The sequence below is a fragment of the Peromyscus leucopus genome, chromosome 1 (genome assembly GCF_004664715.2).
Source record: "Peromyscus leucopus breed LL Stock chromosome 1, UCI_PerLeu_2.1, whole genome shotgun sequence".
Classification (NCBI taxonomy): domain Eukaryota; kingdom Metazoa; phylum Chordata; class Mammalia; order Rodentia; family Cricetidae; genus Peromyscus; species Peromyscus leucopus.
The window spans coordinates 49,256,921-49,273,205 of NC_051063.1; the positions used below are offsets into that span (position 1 = coordinate 49,256,921).

A 16,285-nucleotide genomic window follows, 5' to 3' on the forward strand; every position below is an offset into this window, starting at 1 on the left:
CTTTTAGCACTGAGAAAGTTAAAAAGTCAGAAAGAAAGGCAACACAGCAGAAAATTCATGAAAAATGGCCAGCCAGGATTTCTTTCTTTTTTTTAATGTGAAGAGCAGAAGAGAGCAAGGCCTGAAGAGTTGGCATGAGGAGAAAGGAACACTCACTGTTATATACGGCAAAAGCTGCGGTCCTAACAGAGGTGATGAATTCCCACAGGCCAGAGCTGCTGGAGGACAGGGCTGTCAGGGGCAGCCAGCCTGGCAGACAGGCTAACTGCCAGAGAGTAGGAGCCAAGCTTTGAGCACATCTGGAAAGTTCAGTAGTTACAGATATTCACTTCTTAGCCCTAGCATGGAACATCTTGTTCCTGGATTGTTATTAAGATTAGAGAAGAAAATGTTATCTAAGGACACACTAAATGCCAGATGTTATTATTATCATCCTTTGGGCCTATAGTTGACTCACTCATTTGTACATTTAACATAGATTTTCTGGGTGTTATAGTCTAGGCATAATGCAAAACACAGTATAAAAATATGAAGTGGGTCAAGTCTCTTTCATTAAATAGTCATATCTGAGGAGAAAGAAAGGCACAGAGGTAGGATATACAGCAGGCTGTGTGCATTGTCTTAGACTGAGTATACAGTGGGTCCTATGAATCACAAGAAAAGGAGAGAGACGCTGGACAGGGAAGAGGTGAAAACCAATACAGGTGTGCTAATGAGCAGGCCACTGCTGTGGGCAGTGGGCTCAGTCCTGTTGAGGATCTCTCAGAGACACTGCAGCATTTGTCTGCTGTTGTCCCATTAGAATGTGTAATCTGTGGCCTTTGTCCAATAACTCCCACTTCTGGCCTTCCCTGGCCGCTGGACTAGCCTATTCTTGGGGCTGCACACAGTAGAATAGTCTTGTCTATAGAAGCAGTGATGTTAAGAGGACATGGCAGAACACAGAAGTGTCTGTTATGTTCACTTAGAGAAAGAAGCACAGAGTGTTATGGATGTTGGAAGGGAAGCTCCCAGCTTAAACTAGTTGTGTGTCTTCTTTGAAGAGCTGACAGTTGATCACTACCCCTTGATGGGGTACCTTCTTCTTGAGCTGTTCAGTGATGCATGAGCAGAAATTCCCTGATGCCTGGCCACACAGAGAACTGCAAGTTCTGGTTGGGTGTAATAAGCCATCTTCTGATTGTCCTACCACAGGGCCAGGAGGTCAAGAGTAGGACAGCTAACAGATCCTCACAGCGTGGTCCTCTCTGAGACTAAGAGGTGGAGAAGAGAGGGAGTGAGCTTACATTTGCTTTTCATAAAGAGACCCAAGGACTTCACTGCTTTTTCTCACAACTCACTCCACGTTGGGTCTGCTTGTGAACTCTTTATGCTTCCTCAGCGCTCTCCTTCCAGTCACCTCACAGCAGCCCCGCCCCCACCCCACCCCCCACGCCGGCTGCCCTCACTCCTCCTTCACAGTACCACCTCCCAGCTAGAATAAGGATGTGGCAATCAGGCTGCCCAGAATTACCCCCCCTGCCTTCAGTTCGCCCTGAGCAGAGTTCAGATTGCACATTTCCCGACACTCAGAGAGACCCATTAATATTTAGCATGTTACATTTCCAAAGCACTTTGCTAACATGAATTGATCTTTTCGGCACCCCCTTGCGAGGCAGCTCAGTACTGCTAGCTCTACTGAGGACATAAGACTTCAGGAAGATAAGCTACTTAGGCTGGGGCCAGGGCTGGTGAGTGATGGACCAAGATTAGCACCAAAGGTCGATGACACCAGTTGTCTGTGTCTCCAGACAGAACTCTACAGTGGCCACGACACACCCTCCCTCACCAGGCTGTCCTGGAACAAATCCAGCCCTCAGAAGGTTTAAATAGAATGGATTTGTCATCTTTAAGATTGAACTGCTTACAAAACCAGCTATCATTTATGGACCCAGGCACTTTACATAGATTGTGTCATTTAATTCTCTCGACCCTTGTCCATCTTCTGTAAGATCAGAAGTTTGTGTATCAGAGAACCGAGGCACAGAAAGATTAAGCAACCAACGTAGTTTCCCAGCCAGTAATTAGCAGAGCTAGGTTTAAACCCAGGCTAGATAGCTTCCGAGGTCTTAACTATTTTGAGCCAGATTAGATGTAGGTAGATGAACAAGGTCAAGTGGAATTGCTCTTTGTGAAGTTCTGCCCGCTCCTGGACAATTCATCGTACGCTTTGCACAATTATTTCTGCAGGTAAAAGAATAAGAGAGTGTGTTTGTGAAGACTGAGTGTGTAAACTAAAGTGGTTGGGGACTTGGTTTCCTCTGCTTTCCATTCCAAAGTCTCGCTCGAAGTGCATAGAGAGAGGACCAGTTTATGCAATATTAAATAAACAAGCGGGGGGCCTGTGTGCCACGCACTGTGTTTAACGACAACACTCTGGTTGACAGAGCACAAGGGCTGTGGGAGCTCTTTGTAGGGACAAGGGAGGGAGGCAGGAGTGGCCCGTAGGCTCAGAGAGGTTGCAGAAGTTTTGTGGAGTTTACGTGCTGATGTAGGTCAAGGGAAGAAAGGTCAGCATGCGCAAGGAGAGTGGAGGTGTGAAGTAGCAGGCAGGTTTGGAGGCCAGGAGGTTCTAGCCCCTTGCTTTCTTGCATTCAGGGGTCAATTTGTGGCCCCAAAGTCCTGGATGAGAGGGTGGGTCAAAAATTCTAGGATGCCATTGAAAATGTAATTGTTTGTGACAAGAACGGTCAAATTTTCACCTTGGTGTTTTGTTGATTAAAACAGATAATTGATCTTACAGATGTTTGACAAGTCTCTATTATATACAAGGTACCGACCCCAGGAGCCCTTGATGGGAACCACACCTTTCAGAGTGCTGAGGCCATTGAGCCGGCCTGGAGCTGAAAGCATTGTATCCTGGTAAGAAACTGAAGAAGAGTCACTCTGTCTCTCTTTCTCTCCTAGGGGGAAAATTATCAGTGTTGTAATTTAATTCTTTTACATTTTTAATGTTTTTAATTGAAATAGAATTATATCAATTCCCCTTTCTCTTTCCTCTCTCCAGCCCCTCCCAGTGACCCTCCCTCAGACCTCTCCCATGCCCCAAGTTAATAGCTTCTTTTTCTATTGGTTACATACACATATGCACATATGTATGCATATACACAAATATATATATATATATATATATATATATATACAAATATATATATATATAAATACAACCCTCTGAGTCTGTTTTTGTTGTTTGTGTGCATATGATTTCAAGGCTGACCACTCTGCATTGGACAACCAATAAGGGAATTCATTCCTGGGAGAGGCTAATTCCGCCCTCAGCAGTCACTAGTTGCCTGTAGTTCTTTGTCTAGGGGTGGGGTCCTGGGAAAATTTCCCATTCCGCGTTAACATGTCAATTGATACTGCTGTTGTTTCGGCCTGCTCAAGCAGACATTTCTAGGAGAGACTGTTCTATGGCAAATTTCCTGGTATTCCAGCTCCTACAACCTTCCCACCTTCTCTTCTACAACGCTCCCTGAGCCATAGATAGATGCAGGAGCTGTGATGCAGATACATCTGTTGGGGCTGAGATCCTCACGATCCACTGATCTCTGTTTTCTCTCTGGTTGAGTGGACTTTAAGTTAGACAGCTGTTGGTGACCACCACCACGTGAGTGCCAGTTCTTGTGTCTTTATGCACATCTTGTCATGCTGGGATGTGTGGTTCGTAGGTGCTGCCATGGGGTAAGACTGTGTTATGTCCAGCTGTGGTCTTCTGTGGTGGTCTCCGTTAGTTGCAAAGGGAAGCTTCTTTGATGAGGGAGGGTAGCTACACTGATTTCTAGGTATAAGATTTAGAATGTAGTCGAGAATGATGATGGTCTAGGAAAGTGGCAATAGTAGATTCTTTTCTAAGGTCTTTAACCTCACTAGCCCCTGGGAAGCTGGTTAGGTTTCCAGTACAAGGCATGGTTTCCCACCTATGAAGTGGGCCTTAAGTCCAACCAGACAGCTGTTGGTTGCCACCAACACGTGAGTTTCTGTTCCTGTGTCTTTATGCATAGCTTGTCATGCTGGTAATTGTCATGGCTCACAGTTGCTGCAGCTGGGTGGGAATGTTCAATTCCTTCCCTCCCTGGGCAGCTTGCTTAGTGTCTTCTGGAACCGTGGAAGCTAGACCTCAGAAAGGAGGCTTCCAGGTCATACCCAGCTCAAGTTCTGTGTCCTAAGTGTGTGGTTTCTTCAGCAACAGAGGCCCACACTCAGTCCCTGAGAGTCAAGGACTACATAATCTATATTGTTTGGGGAGTCACATGAGTGTGTGTGTGTGTGTGTGTGTGTGTGTGTGTGTGTGTACATGTTATACAGCACCTGTGTGAAGATCAGAGGACAACTTGTGGGAATTGGCTCTTTGCTTCTATCCATCATGTGGGGCTCAGGGATCAAAATGCAGTTGTCATGCTTGGTAGCAAGCACCTCCCCCAACATTGAGCCATCTCATTGGCCCTGGTATAATTTAAAGCCCTGTTTGTTCCCTATTAGAATCTGTCCCTTCTGAGCAAAACTTTATGTAATGTGTATCTCCCTTTTCCATATTAGTTCTTTATAGTTTAATAATTTTCTGGCTATTGTGTAACTTGATATTCATGATTAGCCAGTGTGGCACGTGGTCTTGGTGGGTCTCCACCTTGCCGTTGAGTTTTAGTGACTCATCTAAGGTACTTTTCCAGGACCCTGGTCTCAAACTTGTTCCCTATTTGCCTTCCAGCTCCTGCTAGTGCTCGCACAGATATAGCTAAGTGCCAGATGCCCCTGACAGCACAGTGGAGTGAGAAGTACGGCTTGGTGCAGCGGTGAGGCAAAATGTGCAGACTGGTTATCGGTTACAGCTCTCAGGGACCAAGCCCTTCTCGGATGATCCAGGCAGAGTGAATGCGGACACAAAGTCACTGAGCTCATCCCTCCGTGTGGGATGTGTGGTATAGCACAGGTTTAACCACACACACACACCTCAAGAAGTGGATATGGGGATATATGTGATGACAAGTGACCAATACATCAGGGGCTGTGACCTCACAGTCCCGAGGCTGAACAAGGCAGAAGTTGCTCCCGTGATTTCTTTATGGTGGCTTCAGTTAGAGCTGGAGAGTCCTCTGGGCTTCACTTAAGTTTTAGGGTCTGGAGTCATCATCATTATCAAAGCGAATTGAATGAGAGCTATCTGCAGGTGTCCTGCCCTCCTAGCGTCCTACAAACTCACCATGTGATGGCTTATACCATGTTGTTTTAATAACAGTACTTACTAGTCGGGAGGGAAAGGGTCAACATCCAAAGGCCCAGTGACATTTGGATCCTCTGTGTTTGTAAGTGGATATCCACAAGAGGAATGATTTCTTATGTCAAGAGGCACCGGTCAGAGCCTACACTTCCAGGAGGAAGGCTTATTTAGTTTCTCTATCCTGATAACATTTTCTCTTCCATCTTTTGTACCGTATGGGTAATTATGGCATTGTATTCAGAGTATTCTGTGAAACATTCCCCAGCAGGATTAGAACTCGTCTCCTACACAATCTATGTCTGCCCATTACCTCGAAGGCACATCATCTTATCAGGACTGCTTTGAAGCTAGGCTGGAGCTAACCGTCTCCTAACGAAGTCCCCCAACATCTGCTAGCTATCTCAGGACTCCAAAGGGTCACATCATTGACACAGGGGACCTGGCCCTAGGAACCATAGAGTAATGCGGTCGAGGTGCTAGTGTAGCCATTGAGAGCTCAGACTCTGGAGCCAAATGGCTTTAGTTCAAATCTCATGCTTATTAGCTCCATGGCCTCAGGCATATTGTGAAATTTCTCCGTGCCTCAGTTTCCTCTAACAGGAAATGATAGTACATATATAATCAGACCTATATAATAAAATGCATGGGGACCGACTTGGGTCGGTGTGTAAAGGGCTTGGTGTGTAAGGTGTGTAAAGGGCACAGACCCAGCACACACTAAGCACTTGTTAAGCGCTAAATGTTACTGTTTATTAAAGGAGGGATTTTCTGCATTCAGGATGATTCTTTTTCTTCCTTATGTCCTTGGAACCTCCACTCTGTGACCTTCTCCCTAATTTACATTTATGGAGCCAGCTGTTCCAACAGCCTCTCTTTCTTCTGGTTGGGGACGGGGAGGAAAAGCACCTTGCATATGAGCTCTTATTATTTTTTGGTATTGCTTACAGTGTCATCTTAAACCGATATGCCACAGCTCATTTTCATTCAGCGCTAAGGGCCCTTTAAACCAGCCATTCCCCATTTACTCTGTTTTAAAAAAGGAAGGTCTTCGGATTTCATGTTCCTTTATTGTATTTTGTAAGGTACAGAACACATATTGGATACTATGTAAATGTGGAATACTCTAACAATAGTAACAGACAGATGAGAAACTCAAGGAAGTGGAGTCACCATTTTGAATTTAGCTTTTATCGATGGGCTGAGTGATTTGGAAGAGACAATGTGGCTCCAAGGCTAAAGAGCCCACAGGGATTTCGATGGCAAAGGTCTGACTCTCAGTCACAGCAGCAGCTCCGGTGACCCAAGGCAAGCAGCTTCCTTCCCCTGGACCTCAAATCCTCCCCTGAATACTGGGCTTGATGCCACATCGCTGCCTCACGGGGATGCTTGGTTGAGCCTGGCCATATGCGGCTGTGCAGATTGTGCACTGCCAAAGGGTACCAACTGAGGGGGCACCGGGGGCATAGGATGTGGTCCACACTCGGCTATCAGCCTGTACCCTGGTAGTGGGTTGTGTCCATCCAGAGGAAGAGGGTGCTTTGCCCGCCCTTCTATTTTACACAGCAATGTTAATATGGGTGAGTGGAGACCCTGAATTGAACGTCTTGACAGGAATGGGACTTAGAGTTCAGCACACAGAACAAACAAATTCAACACAGCCACCGAATGCTTGCTCCGTGCCAGGCCCAATTCTAGGGCTGAAGATATGCAGATGGATGTAGGCGATTAATACCTGTGGTTCGACCTACCCTTCCTTCTCCAGTCCTTCCTCCACTACATTCAGTCGACTAACAAGTCCTGTCAAACGCTCCAGTTTTCTCCGTCCCGCCGCCAGCACTTGGCTTCGCTGTGATACAAGGACTCCCACCTCGACTCCTGTCCTTCAAACAAAAGCAAGAGTGTTTGTCTTAAAATGTGAACCAGAGAATATTACCCCATTTCAACCCTTCAGTGGCTATAATTTAATTTAGGGTTCTCACAATGGCTCACATTCTGTGCCCTGAAGCAAAACTAACCATCTTGTCCTTTAACTAGCCCAGCTCTTCAGTTAGTTTAACCCTTTGGGGCTGGAACACTGTTTGGCTCTCCCCTTTAGCCATTCTCTTTCTCATCCTTCAGCCCTAAGTGGACAGTCAGCTCTTCAAAGGTGCCTCCCTGGGCCACCTTGTTCAAGTTACCAAGATATTCTATTATACAGCAGCCCAGCTTAGTTTGAAAAATAGAGAATTCATACCTTCTGACCTATCTGATAGATGGTTGAATGCCAAACCAGTGAGGACCTTGCTTATTAATTCTTCTCCGAGTGCCTTGCTATAAGTCTCTGATACACAGTACTAAATATCAATAATACTTGTTAGACCAAGTTGGTAAATGGAATTCATCCAGGAGAGAAGTATTGTGACTACATAATGTGGGGACAAGTACTATGACAAAGGCTGTGGTGTGCTAGGTGGGGTGGGGTGGCAGATGGGGAACACTGGTTTGATCATTAGTTGATTTCTGCGGTGCAAACACTACCTTTGGCCAGTGGTTTTAGTAACTCACCACGGGGTAGTAGATACTCAACAAAGCCTTGGCGGAGGAAGCAATACTTGATTTGTGTTTCGCAGAATCTGTGGTTTGCTGGCTCAGTCCCACATCCACCAAACTAGTTAACATAGCTCTGCTTCCCAGTAGCCAACATTCAACTGTCCCTGATTCCCTTACCCATCCTATCTCTGCTTACCTGGACATTAAAACATGACTCAATCCAAGCCTCAAACAGTCTGACCTTCCCCGGATCTGACTTTCTACTTAGACTGAAGAACACTGATTCCCAGCTATCTTAGTTAGGGTTTCTATTGTTGTGATGAAAAACCACGACCAAAAAGCAAGCTGGGGAGGAAAGGGTTTATTTAGCTTACACTCCCACATCATAGTCCTTCATTGGAGGAAGAATAGGAACTTAAGTAGGGCTGGAACCTGGAGGCAGAAGCTGATGCAGATGTTGTGGAGGGAAGCTGCTTACTGGCTTGCTTAGCCTTCTTTCTTATAGAACCCAGCCACCAGCCCAGGCATGGCACCACCCACCATGGGCTGGGCCCTCCTCCGTTGATCACTAATTGAGAAGATGCCTTACAGCTGGATCTCATGGAGGTATTTCCTCAACTGAGGCTCCATCTTCTCTGATGACTCCAGCTTGTGTCAAGCTGACACAGAAAACTAGCCAGCACACCAGCATAGGCTGTGGTAGTCGTAGAGAAAGGAGGAAAGGACAGGTTACTTTTCTTCCACAGTTCCTATCACAGCTGACGATTGTGTTTTGTTGCTGTTGCTGCTTTTGCTTTCTGCCATGGGACTATTTCATTAGTCTCTGTCTCTTAGGGACTATAAACTCCATAGGGCTAGGGACTGCTCTGTTCATTATTTTCAGCCCCCGGAATTGGTACACTATAAACGATAAAATATAATAATTTTGTTGAATGACCAGATCACTCGGGAGGAACTTTTAAGGAAGGCTCACACCTACATACCCTATAATGAAATTTGATATGTCTTTTCTCTTTGGACTCCCTAAGGGATGGGAATGAGGGGAGTGGATTGAGGACTCCTATATTGTAAAAGCTACCTACCCAAGGTGTTCATCTTCATCCCTTCTCTCATACTCAATTAAACTGTGTCTTTACAGGATTTTAACACAAACATGACTTGATTAAATTTGTTATTTACATAAATTGGCCTTTGGCAGTAGGGAGGACCCCACAGTGGTACTGAGATCAGTAAGGAGGACAGTAATCAGCTAGGAAGCAAAGCAGGTGGGAATGAAATAACAGACAGTGGACATGAAAAAGAACAGACTCAAGTGCTAGAGTCAGAGAATCTACAGGATTTGGTTACATTCGAGCATGGATGGAAGAGGCAATGGAGACAGATGGGAATCCAGGTCAAAGGGAAGAGTGAACGTCAGTGAACAGAGCGGAGAGACAGTATGTACTTTTCAAATATCCCTTTTCTTTCTCCTCCCTCCCTCCTCCCTCCCTCTCTCCCTCCTTCCTTCCCTCCCACTCTTCCTCCCTCCCTCCCTCCCTCCTTTCTTTCTTTCTTTCTCTCTTTCTTTTTCATTCTTTCTTTCCTTTTTAGGGTGTTGAAGACTGAACCCAGAGCACCTCACTTGTTAGGCAACCACTGGGCTATATACCATTAGTCCACAAGCTTTCAAGCCATTTTTGACAAGCCTGCAAGGCAGAGATGAGACACGGCTATCTAGAAGTTGGGAGTACAATAAGCTAAGGCAAAAAGGGGCTGAGCTGGACTACCCCTCCCCCCATTCTTAGAATTGCAGAGAACCATATTTAAAAGGAGAGTTCGAAAAAAAGGAGCATAGGAATAGATTGAGTCGAACGATTTGGAATGAGGAAGGCAATCCTGGATAGTGTCATAGAAAATAAATGATAATGTCCAACAGCATCAAATGAGTAATGCTCAAGTTAGCCTGAAAATACCTCTTTGGGTTTGGCGACAAGGACACTGGCTGCAACAAGGACATTTTCCGCGTGGGTAGAAGCTGCCGTGTAGAACACAGCACATACAAGGAAGGAAGTGGAGACACTAAGCGTAGATTACGCTCGAAGAAACTCGCCTGTGGACGGGGAAAGAGACACGGTATGATTGAGTAGGACGTGAGGAGATTTGAGCGCTGAGGGTAGAGATGGAGGATGGACGATATAGGAGATAGAGGGGCGTCAACCCTCTCCCGCCCTCTTCATTTGCCAGCTCCGCCCCTACGTGACGCGACCGGGCCTCGCGAAGACTACAACTCCCAGGAGGCCCCGCGGCGCGGGCGGAGCCAAGGCCTGGCGCGCACCCCAGCGGCGAGCGGAAGAGCTGGAGCTTCATGGTGGCGGCGGAAGCGGAGAGCGACGGCGTCCTGGTAACCACGAACCCCTGTCCCCGATTCTTTCTCACCCTGAGCTGGGGCTGGTTGCCCCCTCTTCTCCCCTCCCGCCCGGGACAAGGCCCACTGTTTGTTTGTTTGTTTTCTCACGTGACTTGCGGGGCAGGCCCCCGCCTGGGGCGGGGGTTATTGGGAAGCTCTCGCCCTTCGACCCCTAAGGCCCCCGGACGGGGCGGCCTTTCTCGGGTTCCTTCTGTCTTCTCAGGGGTCGGAGGCCCTGCCTGCCTTGAGCCTCAGCCCCAATGCTTCTCGTAGGGATCTTCTCCCTCCAGTGTGTCAACAGGTAGCGGGGTCTGTGGGGTCCCCCTTTGGGCTGCGGGGCTGTTGGTCACCGAGGTCGCTCCGGCATGACGTCTGGGTCGCGGGCGCCCGGGCAGTGCTGGGTGCCAGGTCTGCTCCGCTGCCCGGAGGGAGCCCCGGGCTATGGGCTGGCAGTGAGCAGTTTATAGAGTAGAGTGTACTTCCTGCTCTTCATGGGCGGTCCTCGGAAAGCTTCCAAATCTCTCGATCGAAAGTTTCCTCTAAACTTTTTTCGCCGAGTCTGAGTTGTGAGAGAAGGAGCACAGGGTTTGAACCCTGAGAGGATGATGGGTCAGCCGCATGCTGGACTTGTGATCCTTTTTTTTTATTTATTTATTTAATTTTATTTTTTGTTTTTCGAGGCAAGGTTTCTCTTTGTAGCTCCTGCTGTCCAGGAACTCACTCTGTAGACTAGGCTGGCCTTGAACTCACAGAGATCCGCCTGCCTCTGCCTCCCGAGTGCTGGGATTAAAAGCGTGCCTGCGCTACCAACGCCCAGCGGGACTTGTGATCTTTTGTTGTCTTATTACCACCACCTCGGTTTCCCTGTCTGAAAAAAGGGGACAGCCTTTTTGGTACTTTGCCTTTCGATGTTATGGGTTTCAGCAGAAGTGATGTACGTATGAAACGTTTGGACTATAAAGCGTGTTTAAAATAAAGCTTTCGTATTCTCCCTTGTGCGGTACAGGCCGGTTGCATTTTAAAATGGTGTTCATGTCTTTATGAAGACTGTAGTTAATAAATGGTCTCCTTAGAAACGGATGAAACATACAAATGTTATGCTAGGTTTCTGCTGGAGAGGTGACATTAGGACCACCTGTGGAGACAATTGATCAGAATGTGGACTGTTCTCCACACCCAGATACTAGCTGCCCCTCTTGCTCTGGAACTTCCCTTGTAAGCACTGTACATAACAAGCATCTCTTAATACTTAGCGCTCCCCAAGCTCAGTGCTGAACTTCTTCCCAGTGTCTACTCCTCGTGGGTTTCCCCCTCCTTTTCAGGTCCTACTCATGCAGTAATCACTGTAGCTATTTGGTGTGTACTTGCTAAGAGTCTTTCCTCGCAGGATTCAGAATATATATATATTTATTTATATATATACATATATATATATATGTATATATATAGCTACTATTGCAGTCTGTTTTCTGACTCTAAAGATTTGAGATTCTGAATGGTTGCTTAGTGTTGTATCTGTGAGTCCCTGTCCCCCTTGTAGAGAAGTTTGGGAGTTTGCAAACAAATTTTAAAAAGATTTGGGATATAGTAATTTTTAAATTTGTTTGAAAAAAATTTTTAAATATGGTTTAGAAAAAACAAGGATAGAAGGAAAGTGTATTAGGTCAGGGTATAAAGTTGGACAAATTCAAATCCTTGTGTTGAGACTTATGTTGGGCAACTTAATTGACTTCTCTGAGACCGTTTATAAATTTCTGAGATGGAATTAACAGCATTTACCTCATAAGATGTTTGTTAAGATTATGTAAGTTGTGACTTTAAAGGGATTAGTGATGGTAAGGGTATATAAGTTAATTTTGTGGCTGTTACTGATGAATGATGACAAGGTGATTGTTAATTTTAGGTATTTGAGATGCCATTTGTTTGTTTGTAAAACAGGGTTAGTTATCTGTACTCTTCAGACTTTAAAAACTATGGGCTGGAGAGATGGCTGAGAGGTTAAGAACACTGGCTGTTCTACCAGAGGTCCTGAGTTCAATTCCCAGCACCCACATGGTGGCTCACAACCATCTGTAATGAGATCTGGCTCCCTCTTCTGGCTTGCAGGGATACATGCAAACAAAACACTGTATACATAATAAATAAATAAATAAATAAATAAATAAATAAATAAACAAATCCTTGTGATGCACCCAGCACTCGGGAGGCAGAGGCAGGCAGGCAGATCTCTGTAAGTTCGAGGCCAGCCTAGGCTACAGAGTGAGTTCCAGGACAGGCTCCAAAGCTACACAAAGAAACCCTGTCTTGGAAAAAAAAAAAAAAAAAAAAAAAAACCAAAACCAAACCCAAAACTATGGTAGAACTGGCTGTGGTGTCAACACACCTATAATCTCATCATTTGGGAGACCAAGACAGGAGAATCAAAAATTTGATGTCAGTCTGGCCATTTTTAGTGAGATTCTTTCTCAGACACCACCACTACCAAAAAACTGTAAAAAGAAGTTCTTGGCCAGGCGATGGTAGCACTTGCCTTTAATCCCAGCACTCAGGAGGCAGAGACTGGTGGATCTCTGAGTTCCAGGCCAGTCTGATCTACAAAGTGAGTTCCAGTACAGCCAGAGCTGTTACACAGAGAAACCTTATCTAGAAAAACCAAACCAACCAACAAAACAAACCAAAAAAAGTTCTCAAAATTACAGATTTTTTTCATAACAATTTCTTTTTTAATAAACATTACAAGGGTTGAGGTATATAGGCTCTGGGTTCTCTCCCTAACACTAGCAATAACAACAGCCACTACCAACAAAAGCCTCTAATCCCAGCACAAGAGTCAGAGGCAGACTGATCTCTGAGTTTTTTGTTAGCCAGTCTATGTAGTAAGTGAGTTCCAGACCAGAAAGGGTGATACAGTGAGAGCCTGTCTTTAAAAAAAAAAAAAAAAAATATATATATATATATATATACATATCTTTTTCACTATTAGGGTTTCCTATAGTGCTATTGTGAAATGGTTGTTAGTATGTGCTTTAGTTAAAATTTTTCTAGAGATTTCAATTTTTTTTGTACCTTGTTAGTTGAAATTGGACTGGTTCTTTATTTATGACCTGTACTAAGTGTATTTCATTGTGCAGTGTAGCTTGTAGTAGGACAGTTATTATGACTCAGATTATTGACAAGAATAGAATTTTATAGAGCAATTTTTGTGTCTGTTTACATGACTCCCCCACCCCTACCCCGGGCCCATATGTATACACGTACACTTTTTAAGCTAGGCTGTTGTAAGATTTTAGCCTGAGTTGGACATGGTGGTGTATGCCTTTAATTCTAGTACTTGGGAGTCAGAGGCAGGAGGATCTCTGTGAATTCAAGGTTAGCCTGGTCTTCATATCAGTTCCAGGTCAGCCAGAGCTACCTGGTAAGACTGAAACAAAAACAAAACAAAAATTTAGCCCAAAGGAGTATGGGAAACTTGATGATCCTCATTTTTTAAAGGTGGAAACTTAATGACTACCTCTGCCGATGTCCTGTCTGTGTGTGTATCTGTAAGGAATAAGTTTAGAGAAACCAAGGAGGACAGCCTTATGGACATAAATGATTTGTTGATCAGGGCAAAATCTTAGACAGGGTTTCTCTGTGTAATAGCCCTAGCTGTCTTAGAACTCACTATGTAGACCAGACTGGCCTTGAACTCACAGAGAGTCACATGTCTGCCTCCTGAGTGCTGTGATCAAAGGTGAGGATCACCATGTCAGGGCAAGTCTTATGGGTTAAGAATTGAAATATTCTGGGTAGTGGAGGTGCATGCCTTTAATCCCAGCACTAGAGGCTGGCGTGGTAGACAAAGCAAGTTCCAAGACAGCCATGGCTACACAGGGAAATCCTGGCTTTAAAAGACAAAACAAAGAATTGAAATACTAATTTTTATTTTCTTCAGGTGTCTCATTGACTGCCAGATATACACACATTTGGATGCTAAGAAAATACTTCCTTTATTCCTTTTTTAAATAGTTGATCTTCACCAAAAGGCCACGAAGCAATTATTCTCTTTCATGTTGTGCCCTCTGCTTTTTAGATTCATTCTTTCTTACCTTTAGTTCAACATGATTTTTTTGCACAATAGTGTATATATATGTATATTCACATATATGTGTGTGTATGTATGTATATATATAGCTATAACAATAGAAATATATATTTAAATCTACTTTGTGCATATTGTGTTTATCTCCTTTCTTTCAAACACTTGCTTTTTGACTCCTTTTTACTTAAAAGGACGTTGGAAGGTAGATTTCATTCTTAACTATATATGTAGTAGATGCTCAGTTAGTGATGATTGCTGAATAGGAACATTTTATTGATTTTCTTATGCTATATGGCACAATTAGGCAAGGCCATACTCTATTGTGGAAATACCCTGAGCTTTGGAGTCACAGTTCTGAATCCAGTTTCTGCTGGGTATAGCCTTAGTTTCTACTTTTGAATTTACTTCACATCATCTGTAAAGTACAGAGATATTAGCCTGCATGGCTGAAAGATATATATATATATAAATAAATATAGGCATATACTAGTTGAGTTTAGTAGAAAATAGAGTTGCTCATTAATATTTTTAGTTTTTATTACCTTATGACAGTTATAGATTTTGTTTATAATAATCATTCTGTTAATGTTTCACACGATCATTGTGTTTCTTTGTTACCCAAGGTTAAGGTGTTGACTGTGACCATGGAGCCTGAAACATTGTAAAGCTAATTGGCCCACATGGAGTTTGAATCTGTGACCTGTTCTCATTAACTTCATGCACTAAGTATTAACAGATATCTGACATATTTTTTAATTTGGTATTCATGTAACTCATTAGATATAAGTAAATGAAATAGTGCCAAGAGTAAAAGTATGGATTTTTTAATTAAAAATGTATGAAGCTAGCCCTCATATAATATATAAAACTGGCAACCTATAGGATCAACCACTTACCTGAGCTATAATTGAAACATTCCTTTTCATTGTTGAGTTATATTTCTGGTAGATTTCCTAGCCATGGAAATGCAGAGTAGACTATTGATGTATTGAAAGAGGACTCAACTGTGCTACTCACCAGAAAAGGTGCTCATAAGTGTTCAGGGAAAACATGAATGAGCCCAGCAGGATGGATACAGCTTGGGTAACTCCTAAGAGCTTAGTGAATTACAGAGAATTTAGTTGTCAAAGCATTAGATAGGAGAAAAGTTATAGGGTGTTGTTCAGTGGCAGCAAGCCTGCATTTGGAGAGAGTTTTCTTCTCTGAATAAACCATACACCATTTTTTTCCTAGTCTATGGTCTGCTTTTTTTCACTATATCATGTTAGCTTTCTGTGTAGATGATCATTTTTCAAATTCACTACACTTTATTATTATTTGTTGCCTTTCTCTTGTATCTCTCTCTTTTTATGCCAAACATGGCCAATTTAGGATTGAGGATAAAAACAGACATAAAGAAGCAGTGTTGGAGGGAACAAGAGAAAAGAAGCAATATTGGAGTCAGCAAGTTCTGGTATATAGTATTGTGAGGTTTTCAGGCAAGTAGATTAAGTGTATATGATGATATGAATTTCTGGAATGATCAAGTGCTGACTGCTCAGGACCTAACATTAAACTTGATGCAGAATTGAAAATGTGGGCAAAAGGTGTGTAGTATTCATTAATAACAAATTTGCTTCTTAAGAAGTAATCTGAACATGTGTTAATATTAGCTTATGATTGGGCTGTTTTGAATTTTTTGCCATGGAATATCTAAAGAGAATTAAAGAAAGCATGGAAGTACTTTGATTTAAATCCTGTCAGCTTTATACCAATAGTCTATTTCTGTTTTCATAACTGTAAAATAGGCATATTACTACTAGTTCTACTTTTAACATGCAAGGAAAAAGTAAAAAAGGGTGTTTTGAAATCAGTTAATAACTACAGGGAAGAGGTCCGTCAGGAGAGTCAGACACGTCAGGCAGCACACTAGCACAGCCTCTCAGGAAGTGGGTGATCAGACATGCAGAGAAGGGCAGCTCGAGAAGGTCACGCGAGAATTGAGAGGTGGATAGTTAAGGGGCCGGCCGGAGATGAGTGAGTGTGAGAGAGA

At 43.8% G+C, this 16,285-nt stretch overlaps 1 protein-coding gene and 1 long non-coding RNA gene across 7 annotated transcripts in view; one reads left to right on the plus strand and one right to left on the minus strand.

The window, feature by feature from the left end:
• Window positions 1–77: 77 nt before the first annotated feature.
• Window positions 78–10,022, minus strand: LOC119088211. 3 transcript variants are annotated; one of them, XR_005091830.1, is made up of 4 exons: window positions 9,739–10,022; window positions 7,006–7,137; window positions 2,847–2,942; window positions 78–1,253 (listed from the first exon to the last, which is right to left on the minus strand). It is a non-coding gene; the product is annotated as an uncharacterized LOC119088211 (long non-coding RNA). The 3 variants fall into 3 exon arrangements; XR_005091831.1 differs by lacking the exon at window positions 9,739–10,022 and adding an exon at window positions 7,491–8,255; XR_005091829.1 differs by lacking the exon at window positions 9,739–10,022 and having other exon boundaries at window positions 7,006–8,255.
• Window positions 10,023–10,116: 94 nt separating this feature from the next.
• Window positions 10,117–16,285, plus strand: part of R3hcc1l (R3H domain and coiled-coil containing 1 like) — an 83,871-nt gene continuing 77,702 nt past the window's right edge. For 3 of the 4 annotated variants that reach the window (XM_037206995.1, XM_037206999.1, XM_028888797.2), the window contains exon 1: window positions 10,117–10,166. The gene's annotated coding sequence lies outside the window, so the exon portion shown is untranslated. The remainder of the gene's footprint in view (window positions 10,167–16,285) is intronic. The other variant, XM_028888796.2, reaches the window with a different exon arrangement.